Genomic DNA, 23,849 nt, shown 5'->3' with positions numbered 1-23,849 from the left:
GAAGTGAGGAAAGAGGTCAAGAATGATCCCAGGAGCCTCCAGCTTTGTTCATTAAAACATCCTTCCTACAAACTCTGTACAGCCTCGGGCATGAGAAGGGCAGAACAGCGTCAAGCTTGTACTCTGTACCAATGTTGACAAGCCATTGTTTTCGCTCAGTTTACATGCAAATGGTTTACAGACTATGGTCTGATCCTGTTTCTATTGAATTTAGTGGTAAAATTCCCACTGACTTTAGTGAGAACAGGGTCAAGCTGTGATGGGATATACCATGCATCTGATGCACCCTGCTGGAGGCCCTGTTGCTTTGGTGCAGCCTGCCCAAAGGTGCCCTTCAGGGTAAAAGAACAGTGAGTTTAGACCTCCAAGAAATGCCTAGAGACACCATCCAGAATCACCTGCTGGCAGAATCAACAAGAATTAGTACTCCAGCAGCTAGAAGGGCTGGGAGCAGGCAGTAGCCAATCAGAGGCCAGGAGGCAAGGTAAAAAGTGCTATCTGCTTCCTCCAAGGGGCAGTTTTGGGTGAAGCTGGGCCAGTGGAGGAAGGATTTCCCAAGTCTTAACCCAAAAGCCCAACTTGGTCAGGGGCCTACCTCTGACTTCACCTTTTGACTGAGCCAGCAAAGGATCATTTTGGTTTACATTGTGGAATTTAAAGCCCAGGTGGCCTGCTATAAAATTAAAGGGAGCTTGCTTGGCAAGACATATCACTGGTTCAGGTTATCCAGTGACACAGGCACTATGTTTATGCTCAATGGGATACTCTCAGTGTCTTATTCAGTTTCAAACCACATCCGTCAGAACTGCAGTTACCAAATATGCAGTGCTATTACTGCACTACCCAGCAATCATCCACACACCACATGTAACATAAACACACGATCACATAGGGAGTTATTAATCACCAAGGTCAAGCCCTATGCAAGAAAAAGATGCCTGCATGACCTGCATAACTATGGTGGCAGGGACAGCATTTTTGGAAACAATGTCTAGAAGGTTGAGAGACAGGAGTGAAAATATTCTTGAAGCTAATGTTGCCCCGCTATAGTGAGTTGCGAGCCCATGTTTTCTCCAAAGCCTTAAAAACAAACAAACCAGGCTGCATATTTCCTGATGAGGCAGGGTACCTGGAGGATCTGGTCATGGGTCAGCTGGTAAAAGCAATGTTCCCTTCTGCTAGTCCACAAACACATGTGTAACTGTGCCAGTAGGAAACCCCTCCGAATGCCTTACAGCCCATTTCATTTTTCAGCACAAGATAGCGCTTGTGAAATATAACAGGAATTAGTCTCACCTATTCATCTGATGAAGGGGTTGTTGGATGCTAGATTAAATGAAATGTAATCTCTGTCCAGAGATGAGCTCTACAGTGTTCTTATTCTAATCCTGCATAGCTGAGGGATTTGTTTTGCTTAATTGTTACTTTGTGGAGTGCCACTTTGCCTTGGATTCACCACTCCCTCTCATGCTGGAGAAGATTTTTGTAAAAATGTCACACAAACTTCTTCAGTGAGAAATGACAGTCAGCCTTGGTAAGGTGTGTGCTGGCCAAGAGAAAACCTCACGCTTATGAAACCCACTGGTCAACTCTAAAGTACGGGCTTGGCGAATGGAGCCAAATTCTGCCTGCATCCAGCCAGCCCTTTGGACTTCAGATGGGGCTAGCTGGACATAACTCAGTGCAGAATTTGGCCTACTGTGAACAAGATCTGCAAGAGGGACAGTACTCTGGGGAAGGGTTATGGATCAAGGTGCAAATTGTATAGAATAGAGGCTGGAATGGAATAGGGGATAAGCAGCTGGTTGAGTGGGAAGAAGGACGGGTGAAGGGTGGATCACAGACATGGGTAGCAGAGTAGCAGCCGTGTTAGTCTGTATTCGCAAAAAAGAAAAGGAGTACTTGTGGCACCTTAGAGACTATCCGATGAAGTGAGCTGTAGCTCACGAAAGCTTATGCTCTAATAAATTTGTTAGTCTCTAAGGTGCCACAAGTACTCCTTTTCTTTTTAGACATGGATAAGAAAGCAGAATACTTTGAGAGACCAATAGCCATCCAGATTTTTGTGGCATATCTCAACTGAACCTCTCTCAGAAGTTATTGAGATGTAATGCAACAACAGGGACTGGCCACAAAGTTGTAGGTGGGAATAATACCTGTGGCAAGAGAGGGTCCTCCACAGATATAAAGCTGCAAAGCTAGCTTTTATGTCTCCCTTCCAGATAACCCCCTTCCCACCCCCTGCACTGGGGCCTGTAGTGGGAGAGGGGTCTGGCTGGAGCCTGGTAATTCCCAATTGCCAGATAGTCCTTTAGTGATTATTACAGGAAGGTGCATTTGAGAGTAGCCTCAGGCTCTAATCCGTGCCTAGAGTCAAGGAGCCTTACCCAGCTCCCTGATGCTCCTCCTGTCATTCTACTGCACCTAATGGAATCCGGGTACAGCAGAAAATCTGGCCCAATATCTCTGTTTAGGTTGCTTTGCCTCCCTCTGCTCTTTCCCTACACAAATCCACCAACTCTGGGAATGAACAAGAGGTTTCTTGTAGACATGCAGAGGCAGTGACAGTGGAATCCAACAGGTGTGACTTGTGACCTGATATTCCTGTAGCAGTTTTCCATTTTCATCAATCTTTGAATTCTTGTGATTGGGAGAGGAGGTTATGGCCATCACCTACAATTGAAATACTTGTTCCCAAGCAGCTTGAATGTCTAATCACAACCAGCTGCCATGCAATCCTCTCCCGCTTGTCCTCACCTCCAACATTTACTTAGACTGCTGCATTATATAATTAGAGACAAGGTGGGTGAGGTAATATCTTTTATTGGACTAACTTCTGTTGGCAAGAGAGACAAGCATTTGAGTTTACACAGAGCTCTCTGTAAGTTCAAAAGTTTCTCTCTCTGTGTAAGCTCAAAAGTTTGTCTCTCTTACCAGCAGAAGCATGTTCAATAAAAGACATTACTTCACCCAGCTAGTCTCGCTAATATTTTGGGACCGACACAGCTACAACACTGCATACCACAATGGCGTCATACGTTAAGTTTTGTTAGGAAGAACAATGCAGGGATTTGATAGTTACTAGTTTAAACGTAACTGCTGTAGAGGCACTCATGGTTTCCTGCCAGGTCCAATCCCAATATCTATAGCTGGAAATCCAAATTTTTTATTAATTATTATTGCAACAAGCATTTATTTGGAGCCTATCACTATTTTCTCTGGAACTCTTACAAGACTCAAACTGAAACAAAGATCTGAACAAGAAAGACTGAACACCATGCTTCCCTGGCACCTGCAGCTTGACCAATCAGTTAGGAAATGTGGGTTTAGAGTCTGTACCCAAAAGATACAGAGAGCTTCTTCTGAGTTGCTGAACCCCCACAAACCAATGCGAGTCAAGAGCACTCAGCATCTCTCAGAGTTAGGCTCTATAGGTTCAATCCAGAACCACTGAAGTCAATGGAAGTTTTGCCACTGACTTCAATGGAAGCATGGAATGCAATGGGACTCAAACTGTGCATAAGGATTCACATGGGCAGACCCCTGGATGGATCAGAGTCTAAATACGACATGCACAGAACACACTTTGGACTTAAAAGGGACACCATCAAGCAGTTTAAGCCAAAATTAGATTTGATAAAGGAAAAACAGTTGGAAAACCTTATATTAATAAATTTTTTTTAACTGATTTTAGAGACAATTGCTATACATTACACAAAAATGCATGTTAAAAGAAAATTATTATGGTTGCAAAGTCAAGCATTCAAAAGTCAGGAAATATCACCTAGGCAAGCTTGCCTTTGTGACAGATGGTCCATTATACAATAATATTCAGGTTATGCCTAGTCGCAAAGAACCTGTCACTTACACCAAAGACAACACTTGTAGCCAATCCTATAATAAAACTAACTAAAGATTTATTAACTAAGAAAAAGAAATGAGAATTATTTACAAGGTTAAAGCAAGTAATCATACACACACAAATGAGTTACCTTTTGAAACTTAAGACTGTAATAGAAGATGCTGTAATATGCAAACTCTCTATGTTCTCTAGGGCTAGCCCCGCTGGGTTTGTTTATGCTTAGAAGTCTTGCCTTCCCAAAATCCAAGAAGCATACAGATACATTTTCTTCTTGTCAGGGATTTTTATTCCCTTCCCCCAGAATTCAAGCTGATTGGACGAGTCCACCTGTGTGTCTCCTCTTCATGAGGATGGGGGGTGGGGGGGGGAAGGGACAGGGAAGCAATCAACAAGGTCTTTTATCCTCTGGTGTTCCACAATGGTTTGTCTGGTATCTATGGGCATTCAATTGTTGGGCAGTAGATAACATCCCCAGTGGCAAACTAGTATTTCATACTTGGTAATGCTTCTCTCCTGACTGGTGGTTTGTGTTTCAGAACAAACACTTTTGCAGTTACAGAACAAACGCTTAAATATTACCTTATACCATGGGTATGCATGCAGCAACTTAAGAGCATTTCATAAACACAAAACGCCTTTTTAAAAAATCTAATACTATTTCAAACATACTAACACACAGGTGAACCAGAACTGGTTTCCAGCTATGCATTTGTCAGTGTTAAGGCCTAGGGACCTGTGCGTGAGCGGGCACCTGGTCTGCATCACACCAAGCAGTTGAAGTTTGGCTAAAATGTTACAAGCATCTGAAAATGAGGCTTATAATGGGAAGTGTTGAGCAACCTTAATAGGTAGACTACCAGCCCTATTATGAAAATAGTATTTTTTGTTTTGTTTTGTTTTTAATATTCCCATGCAATGTTAACAACCTAAACACTCTAGCATTGTGCTAGTGTATGAGAAACTGATAATGAAATTGACTGGAAATTTACTATAATCAAAAGCAAAACTGCTTAGTGTATTTTCATCATGCAAGCTGAGAGAAGAATGCAAAAAGTAGGCAATGTCCTCCTCCCGCCAGGAGGTTGATGGCGAGTGTGAAGTACAGAATTACACCATTGGTGCTGGATACTGGCATGCAAACATTGTAAAACTGAGCCCTTGGGTAGGAATAATTTAGTGGGTTTCTGTGCTGTTGGGTATGTCTTCTTATCCAAGAAACCCTTTTTCAGAGAGTCCAAAAGCTATGTTTAATGTCACGCAATTCACTTTCCATCCACTGGGTAGAGGCAAACACTATTACAAAATAGATAAAACAACAGAAGAACTTTTCAGAGGATTCAACAGATATTTTAAAAACTCCGATCCATTTGTCATTTAATGAAAGCTCCTAACAAATATGTATTAATGGTTCTGTTTAAAATAATTCTGGCTACATGCAAATATCAAAATTATTTCTTAATCTCAGGTTTCAGAGTAGCAGCTGTGTTAGTCTGTATTCACAAAAAGAAAAGGAGTACTTGTGGCACCTTAGAGACCAACAAATTTATTAGAGCATAAGCTTTCGTGAGCTACAGCTCACTTCATCGGATGCATTTGGTTGAAAAAACTTGCTTACAGACAGCCCCCCAATCTGAAGCAAATACTCACCAGCAACCACACACCACACAACAGAACCACTAACCCAGGAACCTATCCTTGCAACAAAGCCCGTTGCCAACTCTGTCCACATATCTATTCAGGGGATACCATCATAGGGCCTAATCACATCAGCCACACTATCAGAGGCTCGTTCACCTGTGCATCTACCAATGTGATATATGCCATTGTGTGCCAGCAATGCCCCTCTGCCATGTACATTGGCCAAACTGGACAGTCTCTACGTAAAAGAATGAATGGACACAAATCAGACGTCAAGAATTATAACATTCAAAAACCAGTTGGAGAACACTTCAATCTCTCTGGTCACTTGATCACAGACCTAAGAGTGGCTATCCTTCAACAAAAAAGCTTCAAAAACAGACTCCAACGAGAGACTGCTGAATTGGAATTAATTTGCAAACTGGATACAATTAACTTAGGCTTGAATAGAGACTGGGAATGGATGGGTCATTACACAAAGTAAAACTATTTCCCCATGGTATTTCTCCCTCCCACCCCACCCCCCACTGGTCCTCTGATATTCTTGTTAACTGCTGGAATTAGCCTACCTTGCTTGTCACCATGAAAGGTTTTCCTCCTTTCCCCCCCCTGCTGCTGGTGATGGCTTATCTTAAGTGATCACTCTCCTTACAGTGTGTATGATAAACCCATTGTTTCATGTTCTCTGTGTGTGTGTGTGTGTGTATATATATAAATCTCTCCTCTGTTTTTTCCACCAAATGCATCCGATGAAGTGAGCTGTAGCTCACGAAAGCTTATGCTCTAATAAATTTGTTAGTCTCTAAGGTGCCACAAGTACTCCTTTTCTTTTTCTTAATCTCATTCTCTCTCCTAGTCAATTGGTTAATAAGAAGGCATTTCCAAGATATGAACAACACGTATCAAGCATGCTCTAATTATACACCACTGCATCCAGGATGTTGGAAAGAAGCACTGATTTAGGATATACAGCTGATTTGCAACTATACAAAATAAACCAATGAACTAAATATCTGACATCTCAAATAACTTTCTCTGAAACAATTTAAAACGCATTGTCTTCTTTTTAAGCAGTTAACACAACAACCTAATAATATGCCAGTTAATAGATTTCTAAAACACTATCTTTTGTAATCAGATTTGATGAAAAAAATAATGAAAACTGACAAAATCTTGGAGCTACAAATTCATAAGGAAGTGTTAAATATAAATAAGAATGTACAATCTGTACCCAGTTTCCTCAGTTTGAAAGGTTTTTTTTGTTTGTTTGTTTTTAAAATGAGGAGCAAAAAACTAAAATGTGTATTATGGAATAATTCAGGACAAATTTTACTTGTGTACTTTATTCACTATCTAGTAAAATCATAGGCCATGATCCTGCAAAGATTTATTCATGTGCTTGACTTTATGGACTGAGAATATACTACTTGTGTTGCAGTAGCATCTGGGAGCTCACGTCATGGACCAGGATTCCATTGACAGGTTTCAGAGTAGCAGCCGTGTTAGTCTGTATTCGCAAAAAGAAAAGGAGTACTTGTGGCACCTTAGAGACTAACAAATTTATTAGAGCATAAGCTTTCGTGAGCTACAGCTCACTTCATCGGATGCATTTGGTGGAAAAAACAGAGGAGAGATTTATATACACACACACAGAGAACATGAAACAATGGGTTTATCATAAATGATAAATATGATAAACCCATTGTTTCATGTTCTCTGTGTGTGTGTATATAAATCTCTCCTCTGTTTTTTCCACCAAATGCATCCGATGAAGTGAGCTGTAGCTCACGAAAGCTTATGCTCTAATAAATTTGTTAGTCTCTAAGGTGCCACAAGTACTCCTTTTCTTTTTTCAGGATTCCATTGTACTTTATCCTGTAGTTCTATTGGCTGCAGTGGGACTGTGCATGGTGTATAAATAATCAGACCTGTAAGTATTTGCAAGAGTGGGGCCTTAATTGTTTGCATGCTAGCACCTTCAAATTGTTGAGTGAAAAACTACACATTCCTTAGTCAAACATACATCTGAACACAAGTTATTTTAAGGATGTTTGAAAGTTGAGGAGCTTTCTAATGCAACTGAAGTACAATTGCATCAGCATTTAATATGTGGTGTAAATGATGCCAGAGAAACATCAAAAGACTGATTACAAGTTGTTTTATATGCTATAAGATTATGTTTTAAAAGTACTGTACATAGAACTGAACTTTACAAAATAATATGCCAGTTTTCTTTCTAGACTCTATTGGGGGAGAAATATACAAAATAGTTTCTCAAGAACTAAGGGAACATATCAGTAAATGAATAAAATTCTACTGATAGACTAATAGGCTAATATAAACAAAATACAGTGTGAGTGAAATCCTGGCTCCATTGAAGTCAATGGGAACTTTGTCATTGACTTCAATAGTGTAAGAATTTCACCCATATACACATTTACTGGGAACTTTGGAAAGACAGACTAATTAGCTCAAAAAAAAAAATGCAATTAACAGCCAAAACTTTCCAGTTTGTTTCCTATTCACACTGTAGCAACAGCTTTTAAAAGAACAGTGAAGTGTTAATATGTAGAACTGGCAGGTCTCATACATTTAAGAGGCAGCCTTCATCAGTGATATCATTGCTTGGCATTTGGAGACAGTGAGCATACTAAAAATGGTTACCAAGTACAGGCAGGTCTATACTACCATTTAAGTCAATCTAACTTACATGGCTCAGGGATGTGAAAAATACCCTCCCAGAGCATCACAAGTTTCACACAGTACACACTGGCTCTATGTTGGTGGGAGAAGGAGTAATTATGGGAGAAAACTCTCTTGTTGGCATAGTGTCTTCACCAGACATGTTACAGTGGCGCAGCTGCACCAATGTAGTGCTGTAGTGTAGACATGCCCTATGTCATTTACATTCTCAGGCTTGTGTGCGCGCACACACACACACACACACACACACACACACACACACACACACACGGTTATGTCCTGTGACCCCATCATGCCGCCTTTCCCCTACTCTTCCATAGCCAGTTCAGTGCAGACAGATACTTACCATTGCATGGCAGAGCCCTGTGAACATTTCTCCATACTGTAGATATCCCTAGGCAGATGCTGTATGCTAGTGCTTTGCCTCTCCACACTTCATAGCAGCCTGCAGAACTGCACCCCAGATGAATATCACAACTAATGGAACTAAGAAGGTGAACCCGACTTCATTGATTTTCAGAGGGAATAATATAAATAGAGCCAAGTGACCCAGATTTGATATTTATTTTGCTTTTAGACCCTATCCCTGCAAATGCTTATATCTGTGCTTAACTTTACTACTAGAGAGACAAAGCGGGTGAGGGTGAACCAGAAGCTAATTTATGGTTTACTACTCTGTGTCCTGTAAGGCCCGACATACTTACTACACCTACCACTCTGTTGTCATAATCTGTATCTAAAAGGTGGCATGTAAGATATAATTGGAAAACTAATAACTCACTGATCATTAATATCCTTATATGATCTATGCACAATGCGTGTACAAAAAGTTATGAATATGTGCTACAATTACATTGTTACAATGTGTTTGGCAAGCAATGCAAAAGCACAGTCTGCCTTAGACAAAGGAATGTGGGTTTACCTCAATTTACATTGTGATTCTGGTAGACCAGGTACCAGCTCTTGACAAGACATCAGCTGATCACTAACAAATTCACAGCTGGAAACCAGACCAGCTCACCTGTATATTAGTGTCATTCAAGATAGGTGTTAGACTTGTAAGGATGTGTATAGCATTTAGTCTCTGTCAAATGTTTGTCAGCTGCTGCATGCATTAATCTTACTTGTCATGTCTGTATCCCATGCTACAAGTTTTTTTTTTTTATAATTGTAAGAATGCTTGGTCTGAACTTGTGAACTCAGACAGGAAACATGGCTCCTCCATCCATGCAAGAGGACTATCAAAATTAAGTGGGCCATCATAGGATATAAGCTTTGTTAATTGCCCCAACTTCCCATGGAGAGGTACTGTACCTGTAGAAGGCCTCATCCCATCGGTCTGAATGCTGCAGAGGGCAATAAAGATATCTGACATGAAGATTTTTCCACTCTTTGCTGTTTGGACTCTTACAAGGGCTGGCGCTAAGAAACACAAATCAGAGATCCCCAAGGTTGATCTTGGTTGAGTCCTAAAAAGACATTCAGTTCTGACATCTGTTACCTTTTGAATCACAGACTGAGGGCTTGGCTACACTTGCGAGTTACAGCACATTAAAGCAGCCCCAGGTGCCCTAGCTCACTACCTGTCCACACGGGCAAGGCATGTAGAGAGCTCTGACTCCATGGCTAGAGCGCTCCTAGTTCTCCACCTTGGCATGAAGACTAACGCTTGCTGCGTCTTGGCTGAAACACCCGGGCATCAGTGTGAATGAGGTGTTGCATTACTGCGCTCTGATCAGCCTCTGGAAACATCCCATAATCCCCTTAAGTTAAGTGGCCACTCCTGTCATTGTTTTTGAATCGCTGCAGGAATGCGGATATGCCCTTTGAAAGCTCAGTTTCTGACAGCCGGCTGCTTATCTGCTCAGAGACTAAAGCAACTATTACTGTGGAATGCTGTGTATGAGAGAGGGAGGTGGGGCACGGTGAGGGGGGTCTGCTGCTGTCTGAACTTAAAAGATAGTATGCCGACATGCTCTCAGCCCCCCCAAAACCCACTCTCCCCCCCACATACACACAACACATTCCCCGTCACACTCCACCCCACCCCCATTTGAAAAGCAAGTTTCAGTCACCTGTATGCTGGGATAGCTGCCCATAATGCACTGTTCTCAATGCTGCTGCAAGTGCCACACATGTGGCTATGCCAGTGCGCTTGAAGCTGTCATTGTGGACAGACTGCAACACTTTCCCTACTGCACTCTCCGAAGGCTGGTTTAACTCAAAGCCCTCTACATCTGCAAGAGTAGCTATGCCCTGAAACTCATGTGTATATACACGTTTGCTTGTTTTAAACCTGTAAATAACTCTTTTTCCTATTTCATGAACCTTTCATTGGTTTGTTATGGCATCAGCTATAAACACTATTTTTGGTGTGAGATCTAAGGTACAAATTGATCTGGAGTAAGCAACTAGTCTCTTTGAACTGGAAGCAACCTGAATATTCTGTGATTTTTTTTGTGTGTGCAAGTGACCATTTATCAGTAAGTCCAGCTTGCCTGGGTGGCAAGATAGACTGGAGAGCCCACGTGGGCTGTCTGTGACTCTATGGTAAGACTGTTACAGTGATCCAGCAGTTCATATTTGTTACTGGATTGGGAAAATCTGATTATAGATCACACCACCACTTTGGAATGTTTGCTCTGCTCTTTGACAGTCTGCCCTGAGGTAGGCACTCATGGCTGTGAACCACTTCAGACAGCATGAAATACATATAAGCAGTAAACAAGGTCAAACTAACAAGGGGGGAGATGACAGTAAACAGAACAATTTACATTTTAGCAAACACTGCTGGGGGAAGAGAGCATGGAGTTTCCTTCACCATCAGATTCGATGTTGCCTTTCTCACAGCTTGAATAAACTTTATCTTGAGTGGCAACCCTCTGAAAAAAAATCAATTCAAGGTTTACTGGTCTATAAAGACAGGGGTCTGAACCTCAAGTGATAAGCAATTGGATCAACATACTGTATACAATATTATAGAAGTATATTGAATGAGGTTTTTTCTGGAAGCTAATGACACACTGGTGATTGATATAATTGTGAAGTGTATTTATTAACTCTGTGAGGAAATATGGATACTTAATGATATTATGCTTTAAAGTCTGCAGCCAAACAGGGAGAAACACTTTCCCTCCCAGACAGGAGAGAAAACAGCTGTCTACTCATCTCCAATAGGATTAAGCCTGGTAGAATCAAAACAATTGAAGCCCCATTTACATACAGGGGGATGGGAAGCCCACAGAAAGGAAAGAACAGCATGAGGCCATCCTGCCTTTTGAAACAAAGTCATCGAACTTTGGAAGATATAAGCGAGGACAGGAGCATTGTGGGCATCCATCACTAGACAGACACAAGGGAACAGAGTTCTTACAAGCTGAGAACAATGGCTCCTTCCACCAGGGAGGAGTGTGTTGAAGTCTCTGGAAACTGAATACAGGTGAGAAACTTGCTTAGGCAAATATCTTTCACCTAGGAAGACAAGGAAACCATAATCTTGTATGTTTGTGGAAGGTCCTGACTGAGAGAAAGACAGCCCTAGCTGGGAAGAAGAATGACTGGTGAGATAAACCATCTCAAACAAAGCCTGTAGCTTGTTAAATTAAGCTTTAAACTTTTAAAAGTGCATTTTATTTTGTTTTACTTGTAACTCTTGCAACCTTCATTTCTTATACTTGTACTCACTTAATACTGTGTATATTTTGTTAATACAATTATTTTATTTTTACTGTAAACCAACTCAGTGCTGTGTTTAAAGGGAAGGCTCTATTTACCTCAGCAAAGTTGGTAAATTGTGATGTGCTTTTGTCTCTTCAAAGGAACAAACCATACAAGTTCTCTGAGCTGTCCAGGATAGGGCTGCACACTTCAGGGCACATGGTTTTGGGGAAAACTGATGGCTGGGGGTGTGTTGGTGTCCCCTTGCTGGTTGTAACCAAGGCTGGAGGAAGTCAAAGCGGGGCTGCAGACAGCAGGAGTGGGGGAAGCACCCCAAAAAATTTTGGGGGGCTCAGTGCGCCACCTCAAGGTCCTGCCCCTGCACTGCATCTTCTTTCCAAATCCGCACCTTTGCACTGCCTATTCCTCCCCCCCCAGACCCCACCCATGCCCCACTCCAGCAATGTCTCTTCCCTCCAAGACACGCTAGACAGGCTTCTGGGTTCAGAGCTCCTGAACCAGTGCCAGCTGCATAGCACACAGACACTCAGGGTGGGACCTGGGTGCTTGTTGCTGAATTCAAAGTAGCAGCCGTGTTAGTTTGTATTCGCAAAAAGAAAAAGGAGTACTTGTGGCACCTTAGAGAGACTAACAAATTTATTTGAGCATAAGCTTTCGTGAGCTACAGCTCACTTCATCGGATGCATTCAGGGGAAAACACAGTGGGGAGATTTAGAACTTAAGACTTAAAACTTTAGACTTAGAACAACGCTTCCTCAGCTCTTGTCCCCTAATGCCCCTACTCTACTTGCGATACATTGATAACATCATCATCTGGACCCATGGAAAAGAAGCCCTTGATTCCATGGAATTCCACCATGATTTCAACAATTTCCATTCCACCATCAGCCTCAGCCTGGACCAGTCCACACAAGAGATCCACTTCCTGGATACTATGGTGCCAATAAGCGATGGTGACATAAATCCCACCCTATACTGGAAGCCTACTGACTGCTATTCCTAGCTACATGCTTCCCGCTTTCACCCAGATCACACCACACGATCCATTGTCTACAGCCAAGCTCTACGATACAACCGCCTTGCTCCAACCCCTCAGACAGAGACAAACACCTACAAGATCTCTATCATGCATTCCTACAACTACAATACCCACCTGCTGAAGAGAAGAAACAGATTGACAGAGCCAGAAGAGTACCCAGAAGTCACCTACTACGGGACAGGCCCAACAAAGAAAATAACAGAACGCCATTATCCATCACCTTCAGCCCCCAACTAAAACCTCTCCAATGCATCATCAAGGATCTACAATCTATCCTGAAGGACGACCCATCACTCTCACAGATCTTGGGAGACAGACCAGTCCTTGCTTACAGACAGCCCCCCAATCTGAAGCAAATACTCACCAGCAACCACACACCACACAACAGAACCACTAACCCAGGAACCTATCCTTGCAACAAAACTCGTTGCCAACTATGTCCACATATCTATCTATTCGGGGGACACCATCATAGGGCCTAATGACATAAGCCACACCATCAGAGGCTCGTTCACCTGCACATCTACCAATGTGATGTATGCCATCATGTGCCAGCAATGCCCCTCTGCCATGTACATTGGCCAAACTGGACAGTCTCTACGTAAAAGAATGAATGGACACAAATCAGACGTCAAGAATTATAACATTCAAAAACCAGTCGGAGAACACTTCAACCTCTCTGGTCACTCGATTACAGACCTAAAAGTTGCAATTCTTCAACAAAACAACTTCAAAACCAGACTCCAATGAGAGACTGATGAATTGGAATTAATTTGCAAACTGGATACAATTAATTTAGGCTTGAATAGGAGACCGGGAGTGGATGGGTCATTACACAAAGTAAAACTATTTCCCCATGTTTATTCCCCCCCCCCACCCCCCACTGTTCCTCAGATGTTCTTGTCAACTGCTGGAAATGGCCCACCTTGATTGTCACTACAAAAGGTTTTCTTCCCCCTCCCCTCCAGCTCTCCTGCTGGCAATAGCTTATCTTAAGTGATCACTCTCCTTACAGTGTGTATGGTAACACCCATTGTTTCATGTTCTCTGTGTATATAAATCTCCCCACTGTGTTTTCCACTGAATGCATCCGATGAAGTGAGCTGTAGCTCATAAAAGCTTATGCTCAAATAAATTTGTTAGTCTCTAAGGTGCCACAAGTACTCTTTTTTTTTGTTGCTGAATGTGAGCATCCCAGGCAGAGAGCTACAGTAGCAAACTATTTTGAGGCACCCAGGGTTACAGGGTAAGAGGTGACAACCCCTTACTGGTGTGAATTGTACCCCGGGCCCCATGTCAGTGAGGTAATATATTTTATTGCTTAGCTAAATAGAAGATGGAACAGATTGTTGCGATGCTCCGAGTACCTTTCCCAGACCTGAAGAAGAGCTCTGTGTAGCTTAAAAGCTTGTTTCTCTTATTCAATAGAAGTTGTCCAATAAAAGATTACCTTGCATATCCTGGGACCAGCACAGCTACGAGAACAATGCAAATGAGTTTACTACTGCGAGTAGTGCTACTGAAATGTACTAGTAGAACTCAGTGGGTTTTTTGAAAATTTTAAAAAGGCCTAATGTCTTACAAAAATCCATCTCTCTTTCTGAGTGCTACAATATTTAGGACTCTGCACTGCAAGAAGATGTCTAGTCAGGAGTTGAAGGTCACAGATATTTTAGGATTTCTTGTATACTATAGTTCTGTGCATATTCAGTGGAGTCAAAGCTTTGTCCATTCCCTGCCCAATCTAGCAGGGTGGGATTAGTGGCCCCACCCACACCTGTGATGTGGTTACTGGGTAGCTTGTGCAGGGGAGTAAGGAGTTGCTCACACCCATTTACTCCCCCTGTTTGGGAGTGTTGAGCAAGCAACAGTCTTCCCTTAATTAGTGTGTGAAGAGCTTTGAAGATGAAAAGTGCTATAGAACTCAGGATATTAATATGTAGATATCACATTTTGACTCCTTTTAGTGTGAAAAACACTCAAAAGTTAACAAAAAGAGGATTGGTTCTGGTTACAGACCTCTTCTTACTGGCACTCTGCCCAGAAGCATTCCCAAAATTTCAAAGCCTCACAGCTCTTTAAGTATCAGCATCCTGGGGGATGGAAGCAATCAAAAGGGGAGATTCATCATTTGGAAGGGCTTTCTAGTTTCCCAGGAGGATGTTCTGAAAGGCACTGACTCTACAGAGCTGGGGTGTGTTAGGAACAGCTCCATAGCACAGAGTGGGTAGGCGCCAAACTTAACACTGACTCATTATTAACTTTGCTGCAGTGGAAGAGGGCCAGTGTGTTTCCCCTGACTCCATCTCTTCTCCACCTGTGCATCCTCATCCCTACCAGAGGGCTTTGTGGGAACCAGAGAAAAGGGGAAATGTCACAGAGATGGTGCTTCCTCATCTTCCACCCCCAACTTGGGTTCTGTATTGTTTTCTTCCCATGGGGGGGGGGGGAAATTGGGAATTTAAGGGTTTGTCTGAGATATTAAAATAACTATCATGTTCAAAAACAACAAGGAGTCTGGTGGCACTTTAAAGACTAACAGATTTATTTGGGCATAAGATTTCATGGGTGCCAGCGGACTCCTTGTTGTTTTAGTGGATACAGACTAACACAGCTACCCCTCTGATACTTGGTATCATGTTCAGTCAGGCCAGTTTTCTATATTTAAAAAAAAAAAAAAAAAAAAAAAAAAAAAAAAAAAAAAAGAGAAACCCTTGAGCCCTGATAGAGTAAAACTTATTCAAGATCATGTACCTGGCCTGGCTCAACCTCATTCCAGTTCAAAAGACTGAAAGCAAATATATGAATTCTGAACAAAAGGGGGATGTGTAATAGGCTTAATACCCTTCCCAAGGCAGCTATTTCATAGCAGGTTGGTTGGTGTCTCATCTCTGGGAATGCATGAAAATGTTTGGGTGGAAATGTTTTGGTATCTTTTTATACAAATAAAATCATGGCCAAATTGCAAAATTATAACCCCAAATTAAAGATAGTAGGAAAAAAATCACTTCACCCATCAACCCACCATTGAAATGCATTCATGGTTAGAATCTAATGCTGGAGAAGAAACACCAGCTCAGAGAACTTAGACCTGATCCAGCAAATCACTTAAGCACTTCTTTAGTTTAAAGTAAAGCACTGTGAAAAAGCTGGAGAATCCCTAGTACAGGATACTAATCTGGGAAATATTAGTGGCAGTCAATTGGCACATCATAATGTAGAAAAAGGAACTGCTTGTCTTCTGTTTAAGCTGTACCACTGCTATAATGGTTCCCCGTTAGTCTACTTTCATGACGGCTATGAGTAACTGCTGGCATGTGTTACTGAGCTGTCGTATTTTTTATTTCCCTTATCAGAAAAAAAAAAACCCCACCACACACACACACAAATGCTTCAGAATTCTAAATCAAATAGGAAGCGTGTGGTAAAAGAGAATGAAGACAGGTGACTTCTCCAGTATTCCCACCCATGCAACAGAAATCAAATCACATTGAAGCAATTGCAATTCAGCTGCAGATGGTAGAAAACCCTACTTATTAATATGCTAGGCACTATCAGGTATTTTAATTGCATTTTGCTCCATTGCTGGTAACCACTGTGAAAACTGATCTTGTCTCATAGGGCAGACTACTGTTAATGCTAGGTTGCAAAGTCAGTTGCTCCAGTCTTCTTAATAGGACATTTTTACAACTGTAATGCAATACATTTTCCCCTATTGATTATCACATGAGAACTACACAGAGAGGAAAGGAGCTGCGTCTTCTCTTTCATCTGATCTGAAGGGAAACGGAAAATGCCAGTGTGAGCCACTGATGAATCAGCAAATGTCACAAGCTACCACCAAGTCAGTGAGGAATTAGATTAGATTGGGTTACATCTGGGAGTTTGTGTGAGACAGTCAGCACCATGGAATTTGCAGCCCTGGGCCAGAAAGCCAGCACTTATCAAACTCAAGGGTTTCATTTCAGCTCTTTAACTTCCATACAAGTTAATACAGCAATAGCCTGTTTCTAAATAGCCTTTTTCTATGCACAGAATTTAAGGACAGGACTAGATTAAGGCATGGGTACTCTAAATCAGTGCAGAGGGCCTCAGTTTCTATAGTCATAGGATTACATCAGTATCTGAGCTTTCATTAACACCCTCCATGCACCTAAATCTTTAAAGGCCCCTTTGCTCCCATTCCTGCCTCCTGAAGGTGGGGAGGGAGGATCCTCTCATACTACCCCTGAGGGGAGGGTGGACTCTACTGCCACTCCTGAGGAGGAGAGCTGGCACTGCCAGTTCAAGTGTGGGATTGGAGCATGACTGCAGGGCACATCTTAGGGCTGTGGACATTAATACATAATGCTTTGTATGGCTTGATCTATCAAATGCACCTGAAGCTTGATTAGTTTGAATAGCAGATTGTGACAGGGTGAGCTGGGCCTTTAGGGAGGTTAGGCCCTGTCAAGGTTCCTTCCCCACTCTGAACTCTAGGGTACAGATGTGGGGACCTGTATGAAAGACCCCCTAAGCTTATTCTTACCAGCTTAGGTTAAACGCTGCCACCACCGAAGTGTTACACAAAGAACAGGGGAAGTGCCCACTTGGAAATGTCTCCCCCCAAAATATCCACCCAAGCACTAAACCCCCTTTCCTGGGGAAGGCTTGATAAAAAGTCCTCACTAATTTGCATAGGTGAGCACAGACCTAAACTCTTGGATCTTAAGAAATAGGGAAAAAGCAATCAGGTTCTTAAAAAATAATTTTAATTAAGGAAAAAATAAAAATCACCTCTGTAAAATCAAGGGGGTAAATACTTTACAGGATAATTAGATTCAAAACAGAGAATTCCTCTAGGCAAAACCTTAAGTTACAAAAAGACACAAAACCAGGCATATACATTCCATTCAGCACAACTTATTTTTATCAGCCATTTAAACAAAACAGAATCGAACACATATCTAACTAGATTGCTTATTAAGCCTTTACAGGAGTTCTGACCTGCATTCCTGCTCTGGTCCCGGCAAAAGCATCACACACACAGAAAGAACCTTTGTTTCTCCCCCCTCCTCCCCGCTTTGAAAGTATCTTGTCTCCTCATTGGTCATTTTGGTCAGGTGCCAGCAAGGTTATCTTAGCTTCTTAACCCTTTACAGGTGAAGGGTTTTTCCTCTGGCCAGGAGGGATTTAAAGGTGGTTATTCTTCCCTTTATATTTATGACAGGCCCAGATTGTCAAAGGCACTTAACTTCCATTGATATGGAGGATCTAGGCCCAGTTCTCCAGTGAATGGAAAGAGTAGGGGGTTGCATGCCAAGGAGGAGCAAGAGACTAACTCAGGCCTGCTGCAGAATATAGGGGCATCCTGAGCTGCCTCACTCTGAGTTGGGAAGGGAGTCTGGTGGGAGAAGGGTCGGTGATAGTTCTCCACGGCTCTCAAGTGGAAAGCCCAGGAGAAAGAGAAGCCTCAGCTGAGGGACCTGTAGGGAGCAGGAAGCTGCTGGGTAAGAAACCCAAGTTAGGAGGGCTGCGAAGGACTGAGCTGGAGGGAGATGAAAGGCAGGGGAAATCCCCATTAAGGACCGTTAAGACTTTTGAGCCACCATAAGCTGAAAGGACTAATTGAGCCCAGGGAAAAGGGCTAGAATGTTTTAAATGTTTATTAACCACACCCAGCAGGAGCCAGTATTGCAGAAAGAGCAGTTTGTTTGATGTGAGGCAGTGGATGGGCCTGAAGCCAGGCTGAATAAATTCCTGCTATACAGATAGGTATAAAAACCTAACGTGCAGTGACATGAATGTAACAGGAACATGCAAAGGTCATAAAGAGCTATGTGCCATAGTCTGCTCCACCTGATTCACTAGAACGTGGACTCACACGATCATTCACGTTCTTGTCCTGCAAAAATCTATTGCATATAAGAATGATTTACTTCCCTGTGTTTGGCAGCTGTGCAGGCTAACTCAAGCACCACATTTCAGGTAAGTGGGTAATGTGAACCCAAGACAATGTGGCAAATTCATCCCTGGTGTAGTTCTCTTCAAGTTCTGTTCTCCTGAAGTCCAAAACTGAGCTGAAGTGAACTGTGTGATGAAGAGCTGAGTTAACATAATTCCATATATAGGTATGCCTGAAAATGTCAGGCATGTATTACCTTTCAGCCAGCAGCCTGGTGTAGAGTTGACAGCTACAAATCAATCCTCCTTTTCTGTTTTCCAAAGAATGATGATAATAAGCCACTCAAGCTCTGGCATGATCAGGTAACATTCAGAGCCAGCAAATAGCTTCCTGTTGGTCCGAGCATTATTTCTGCTAGAGTGATTTCTGAGAGCATCAGAGAGATGAGAATAAAAGGAGCTTTGGCTGTACATGAATTACTTATTGACTTTTTATTGGTAGCACAAACATCTTTATATTGTGAGCTCAACTCAAACATTTGGGTGGATATTTGTTTATTTTAATGTGTGTTCCCACTTGTTCCAAGAGCAGGAAGTGAAGGTGCCATTGGAGTGATGGAGGAAAAAGGCCAGGGGGCCTGGATTGTTTGCTTTTGCTACCATGATCAAAGAATAAGTGTTTATTCTTTGTCACAGCATTTCCAAACACTAGACAGTGTAGATTTGTACATCTACAATGTGCACACAGCTGTAGGCCACTAACTCCAGCCAGTCATTGATCACAAGGGATCACATGTTGCCAGGGTCAAAATTGCTTTAAGGGAAATTGCAAATCAGAGATATTCTAATCAGAAGAGTAAATTACTGGAGATGTTGAAACATGTCTGACAATTTACAAGGAAAATGAAAAAAAAAAAAAAAAAACCCCAAACAAGAAGCTATCAATCTGAGAGGCTGAAGATTTAGTAAGAAATACAAGAAATGCACCTTACCACTGAAAACCATGAAAAAAGCAGAGACTTTCATAGCTTTTGAAAGCCAAATTATTACAGTACATTCCAGGGTCAAATTTTTCTGTCAGTTATGCTGGTGCAAATGGAGTAACACTTTTTACATCAGGAGAATTGATCCAGATTTAAAGTGGTATAACTATGGCGAGATAAGTTAGCCAAAATTAATAGTAGCAACCAAAAAGAATAAAGCTTACAACAGGAGCTAGGTGAACAATGGAAAAAGTTAATCACAATGTGTTCCTAAAATTGTTTTTATGATGTTATTAATGAATTATTTGCCCAGTGCTATGAAGTGCAGGTAAGCAGTGCATGTAAGCTTCATGAATAGGATTAAAAACAGAACAATAGACATGATGTTTTCAAAGAGCAGTAAATTTGCCACCTCAGAACAGCACAGAATGCATCATTCAGTGTGCGTTGGTTTCAGATTGCCTGAATCATCTCAACAGTGGTGGGCAACCTGCAGCCCATCAGGGTAATCCACTGGCGGGTCGCGGGACAATTTGTTTATATTGACCGTCCGCAGACACTGCCACTTATAGCTCCCAGTGGCCGCAGTTAGTCGTTCCTGGCCAATGGGAGCTGCGGGAAACGGTGGCCAACATGTCCCTGCAGTCCACGCCACTTCCCGCAGCTCCCATTGGCTGGGAGCAGCAAACCGCGGCCACTGGGAGCTGCGAGTGGCAGTGCCTGTGGACGGTCAATGTAAACAAACTGTCTCGCGGCCTGCCAGCGGATTACCCTGACAGTCTGCGTGCAGCCTGTGGGCTGCAGGTTGCCCACTGTCTCTTAACATTCAATTGTGTTTGTAACTTCAAATACACACACATACTGTCACCATTTAAAGGCCAAGATAAATTAGTACAGAATGTTAATAACTGACATGCAAGATGGTCCCTGAGGGTCAAATCCACCCTTATTGTTTCCTTATGCTCCTCTGTCTTGCCTGTTCCCTCCTGTTTTAAGCTTAGATTGTAAGCTCCTTGATGCAGGGACCATCTTTTGGTTCTGTGTTTGTACAGCAGCTAGCCCAACTGGGTCCTGGTCTGTGACTGGGGTTTACAGGCACGACTGTAATAAAATTATTTATGAATAGTAACAATAATACATAAAGGGGCAGCACTAGACTAGCACCAGTGACATGTCACTATGATGTGAGGTTGAGGTAGCTGAAGATTCAGAGCCTGGCATACCAAGAATCCAGCTAGCCTTGTCAAAACATTTGGTTTTCAAGATGGTATACCCAGTCCCTGCAGCGGGACAGTGCAGTGTATTGAAATGGGATAGTTTGTGATCCCTCTAGTTGCATTCACTGGATTCTGTGTTTGAGAATCTGCTTGAACAGCAATATGTATGAAGCTAGGTTTTGCATGTTTTTGTATATTTAGTTATTTGGGACACAGCTGGACCCATGTGGTTTCTTCGTATTTGTTTTGTTGTGTAAAGAGCAAAAGACAACAGATTGTTTTTTCCATTACATAACTAACCTCTCAGACTGAAAAGGAGCCGAAGGCATAAACCACTGGTCAGCAGGGAATACTGGGACTGGGGGGAGTCAAACTCCCATGATTCCCCTCCTGGCATTTATTAATTTTGCAAGTGCCTTTTTCAAACTGGTATCGGGCCACATGGAGGACACACTGCCGAGCCCCTCAGTCAGTTAATAAGACCAGGATGTTGCATTTAGAATCATGCAGGCAGATGGATTTGGCTATGCAGTTTCATAGGGTCGTTGATGCTACAGTGATATGGCTAATGGAAGAGGATGAAGCAGAGCACGTATCTGGAGTTGCTTTACCCAGCGGAGTGCCACTTCTGGTCTCAACCAACTAGGAATGACTAGTAGGAGATGGTAATGATGCAGAACTGAGGTGACCAGCAATGGCAGGAGAATTTCTGGATCATAAAGGCAACTTTTCTAGAAATCTGTGTAGCGCTCACCCTAGAACTGCAGTATCATCATATTAACATGGCAGTTCCCCTCAATGTGAAGAAGGGTGATGTCATCACCATCTGGAAGCTTGCCACTCCCAATTGCTACCAATCAGTAACTAAACAGTAGTTGTTGGTAGATTGACTGTCAGGGCTGTAGTCATAGAGGTCTGCGATGATATGAAGATCGTGCTGCTGTGCCATGTTATAAAAACCTGGCAACACACAAGAGGTTATTGATGGTTTTGCCTGGTTGGGGTTTGTGGCCTTTTTGAATCCAGAACCAAAAAAGAGACTGGGCAGATCAGCCATTTTTTATTATACAGCTCAAGCCTTTGATCTTGGCCTTCTATAAAAATAGTCAGCAGGCAGGCAGACAATTATCCTGTCCTCAGGGCTTAGCTTTAAAAGTCTGGGTTTTTGCATAACCAGAGCTGGGGAATTTGCATTAACCTCTCTATAGGGATACAGTATCTGATACACCTGGCTGGCTGGAGAGGGTTGTGGGGATTGCCTGCTATGGTAGTTATCTTTTCTGGATCAGCCTTTATGCAGAAGGTACATGCAATACAGCCTAGGAAAGACTGTTCTCAATGACAAAACTGGCACATGTCAGGGTCAGTGCCTGCTCACCACAGTCAGGTTAATAATGTTCTACAGTTCTATGACAAAGCAAGTGTAAACTGGGAGGTGGGAATGGAAAAATAAATGTGTCAGTTGTATAAAAGCGTGTCCACTATAATTCATAATATATATAGTGCCAAAAATTTTGCTAGGCACTTTAAAAAGACAGGTTTCCATCCTGAATCTAGGCAGAGAGTTTAGAACCAGATTTTAAAGGTATTTAGGCACCTAAGAATGCAGATAGACACTGAAAATCCCCTTGGATGCCTAGGAACCTAGTGGGAATTAGGCATCTATCTGGATCTTTAGCAGACCAAAAGGCATTTAGGCACCAAGGGCCAGATTTTTAACAAGGAAGGAAACAATTAGAGTGTTAGGAGATCTGGAGTGGCTCCTGACTGAGCGTGCTAACCTCAGGGCAGACTGTCAAAAGGAGGGCAGACACCCGAACTGGTGGTATGTTCTGTAGTTAGGGTAAGTTTACACTACAAAACTAAGTTGACCTAAGTTACGTTGACATACAGCCACCGTAGTAATTAAATTACTTTTGCATGTTCCTTGTGTCGGTGGTGAATGTCCTCCCCAGGAGTGCTTGCACCAATTTTACGGTCAGTGTGGGTATAGCGAAGTGAGACTCACCGGTGCGGCACCTCCTGCTGGTCATCCTGGGAATTAGCTCTCTCCAGCCTTCAGAGTGCCCTCTGCAGGCCGATGTCTCACCTGCCACTGGCCCCATGTCCCTCCCCAGCGCCCTTTATCCCTGGTGTGGTTCTGCCCCAACAGTACCCCCCACACTCTGGGTCTCCCCTCCCTTGGGAACCCCCCAACCCTCTAAACCCACCTTGCCTCAGTGGCTACTGCCAGTCATCATCTAACCCCCGCTCAATGGGGCAGACTGCAACGTAATGGCCATTCATCATTGGCAAGGGGTTAGGCCTCTGCCTATTCCTAGGTTGCCCCTCTGCAGCCCCAGTACCTTGTAGGCAGGAGCTCCTCAGCTCCCTTTGCCCTTCCCCAGCACCGCTCCACTTCAGGTACCTTGTTCTCAGGGAGCTAGCCCTTCCCGCTCCAGAGCTAGAGTAAGACTCCTCCAGCTTCTGGCCCACAGCCCTTTTATCAGGATCAGCTGGGCCCTGATTGGGCTGGCCACCCAATTCCTCCTCTCCAGGGCTGCTTTAACCCCTTCAGGGCCAAAGCTACAGCGGGGCATTGTGGGACAGCTTCTGAAAGGCAGCAATAGTCGATGCAAGCAATGTAGCGTCTAAACTGACACTGCGTTGCCCTAACTACATCAACCTAAGCACTATGCCTCTCATGGAGATGGATTATTAGGTCGGTGTAGTGGGCAAGTTACATCGGTGGGACCTACATTTTAATGTAGACGTTTACAGAGTTAGATTGATGTAAGTTACCTTATGTTGACCTAACTCTGTAGTTTAGACCAGACCTTAGATTTCACCAACCTAGTAAAAAATAT

At 42.8% G+C, this 23,849-nt stretch overlaps 1 long non-coding RNA gene across 1 annotated transcript; it reads right to left on the bottom strand.

Moving 5' to 3' along the window:
• Window positions 1-5,017: 5,017 nt before the first annotated feature.
• On the bottom strand, window positions 5,018-23,450 carry LOC119859132. Its single transcript, XR_005294179.1, has 3 exons — window positions 23,349-23,450; window positions 9,518-9,625; window positions 5,018-5,155 (listed from the first exon to the last, which is right to left on the bottom strand). It is a non-coding gene; the product is annotated as an uncharacterized LOC119859132 (long non-coding RNA).
• Between the last annotated feature and the right edge of the window lie 399 nt (window positions 23,451-23,849).

This window comes from Dermochelys coriacea, chromosome 1, assembly GCF_009764565.3.
Source record: "Dermochelys coriacea isolate rDerCor1 chromosome 1, rDerCor1.pri.v4, whole genome shotgun sequence".
NCBI classification, from domain to species: Eukaryota; Metazoa; Chordata; order Testudines; family Dermochelyidae; genus Dermochelys; species Dermochelys coriacea.
Note: the sequence above shows the minus strand (reverse complement) of the source record. Positions and strands in the feature narration are given on the sequence as shown.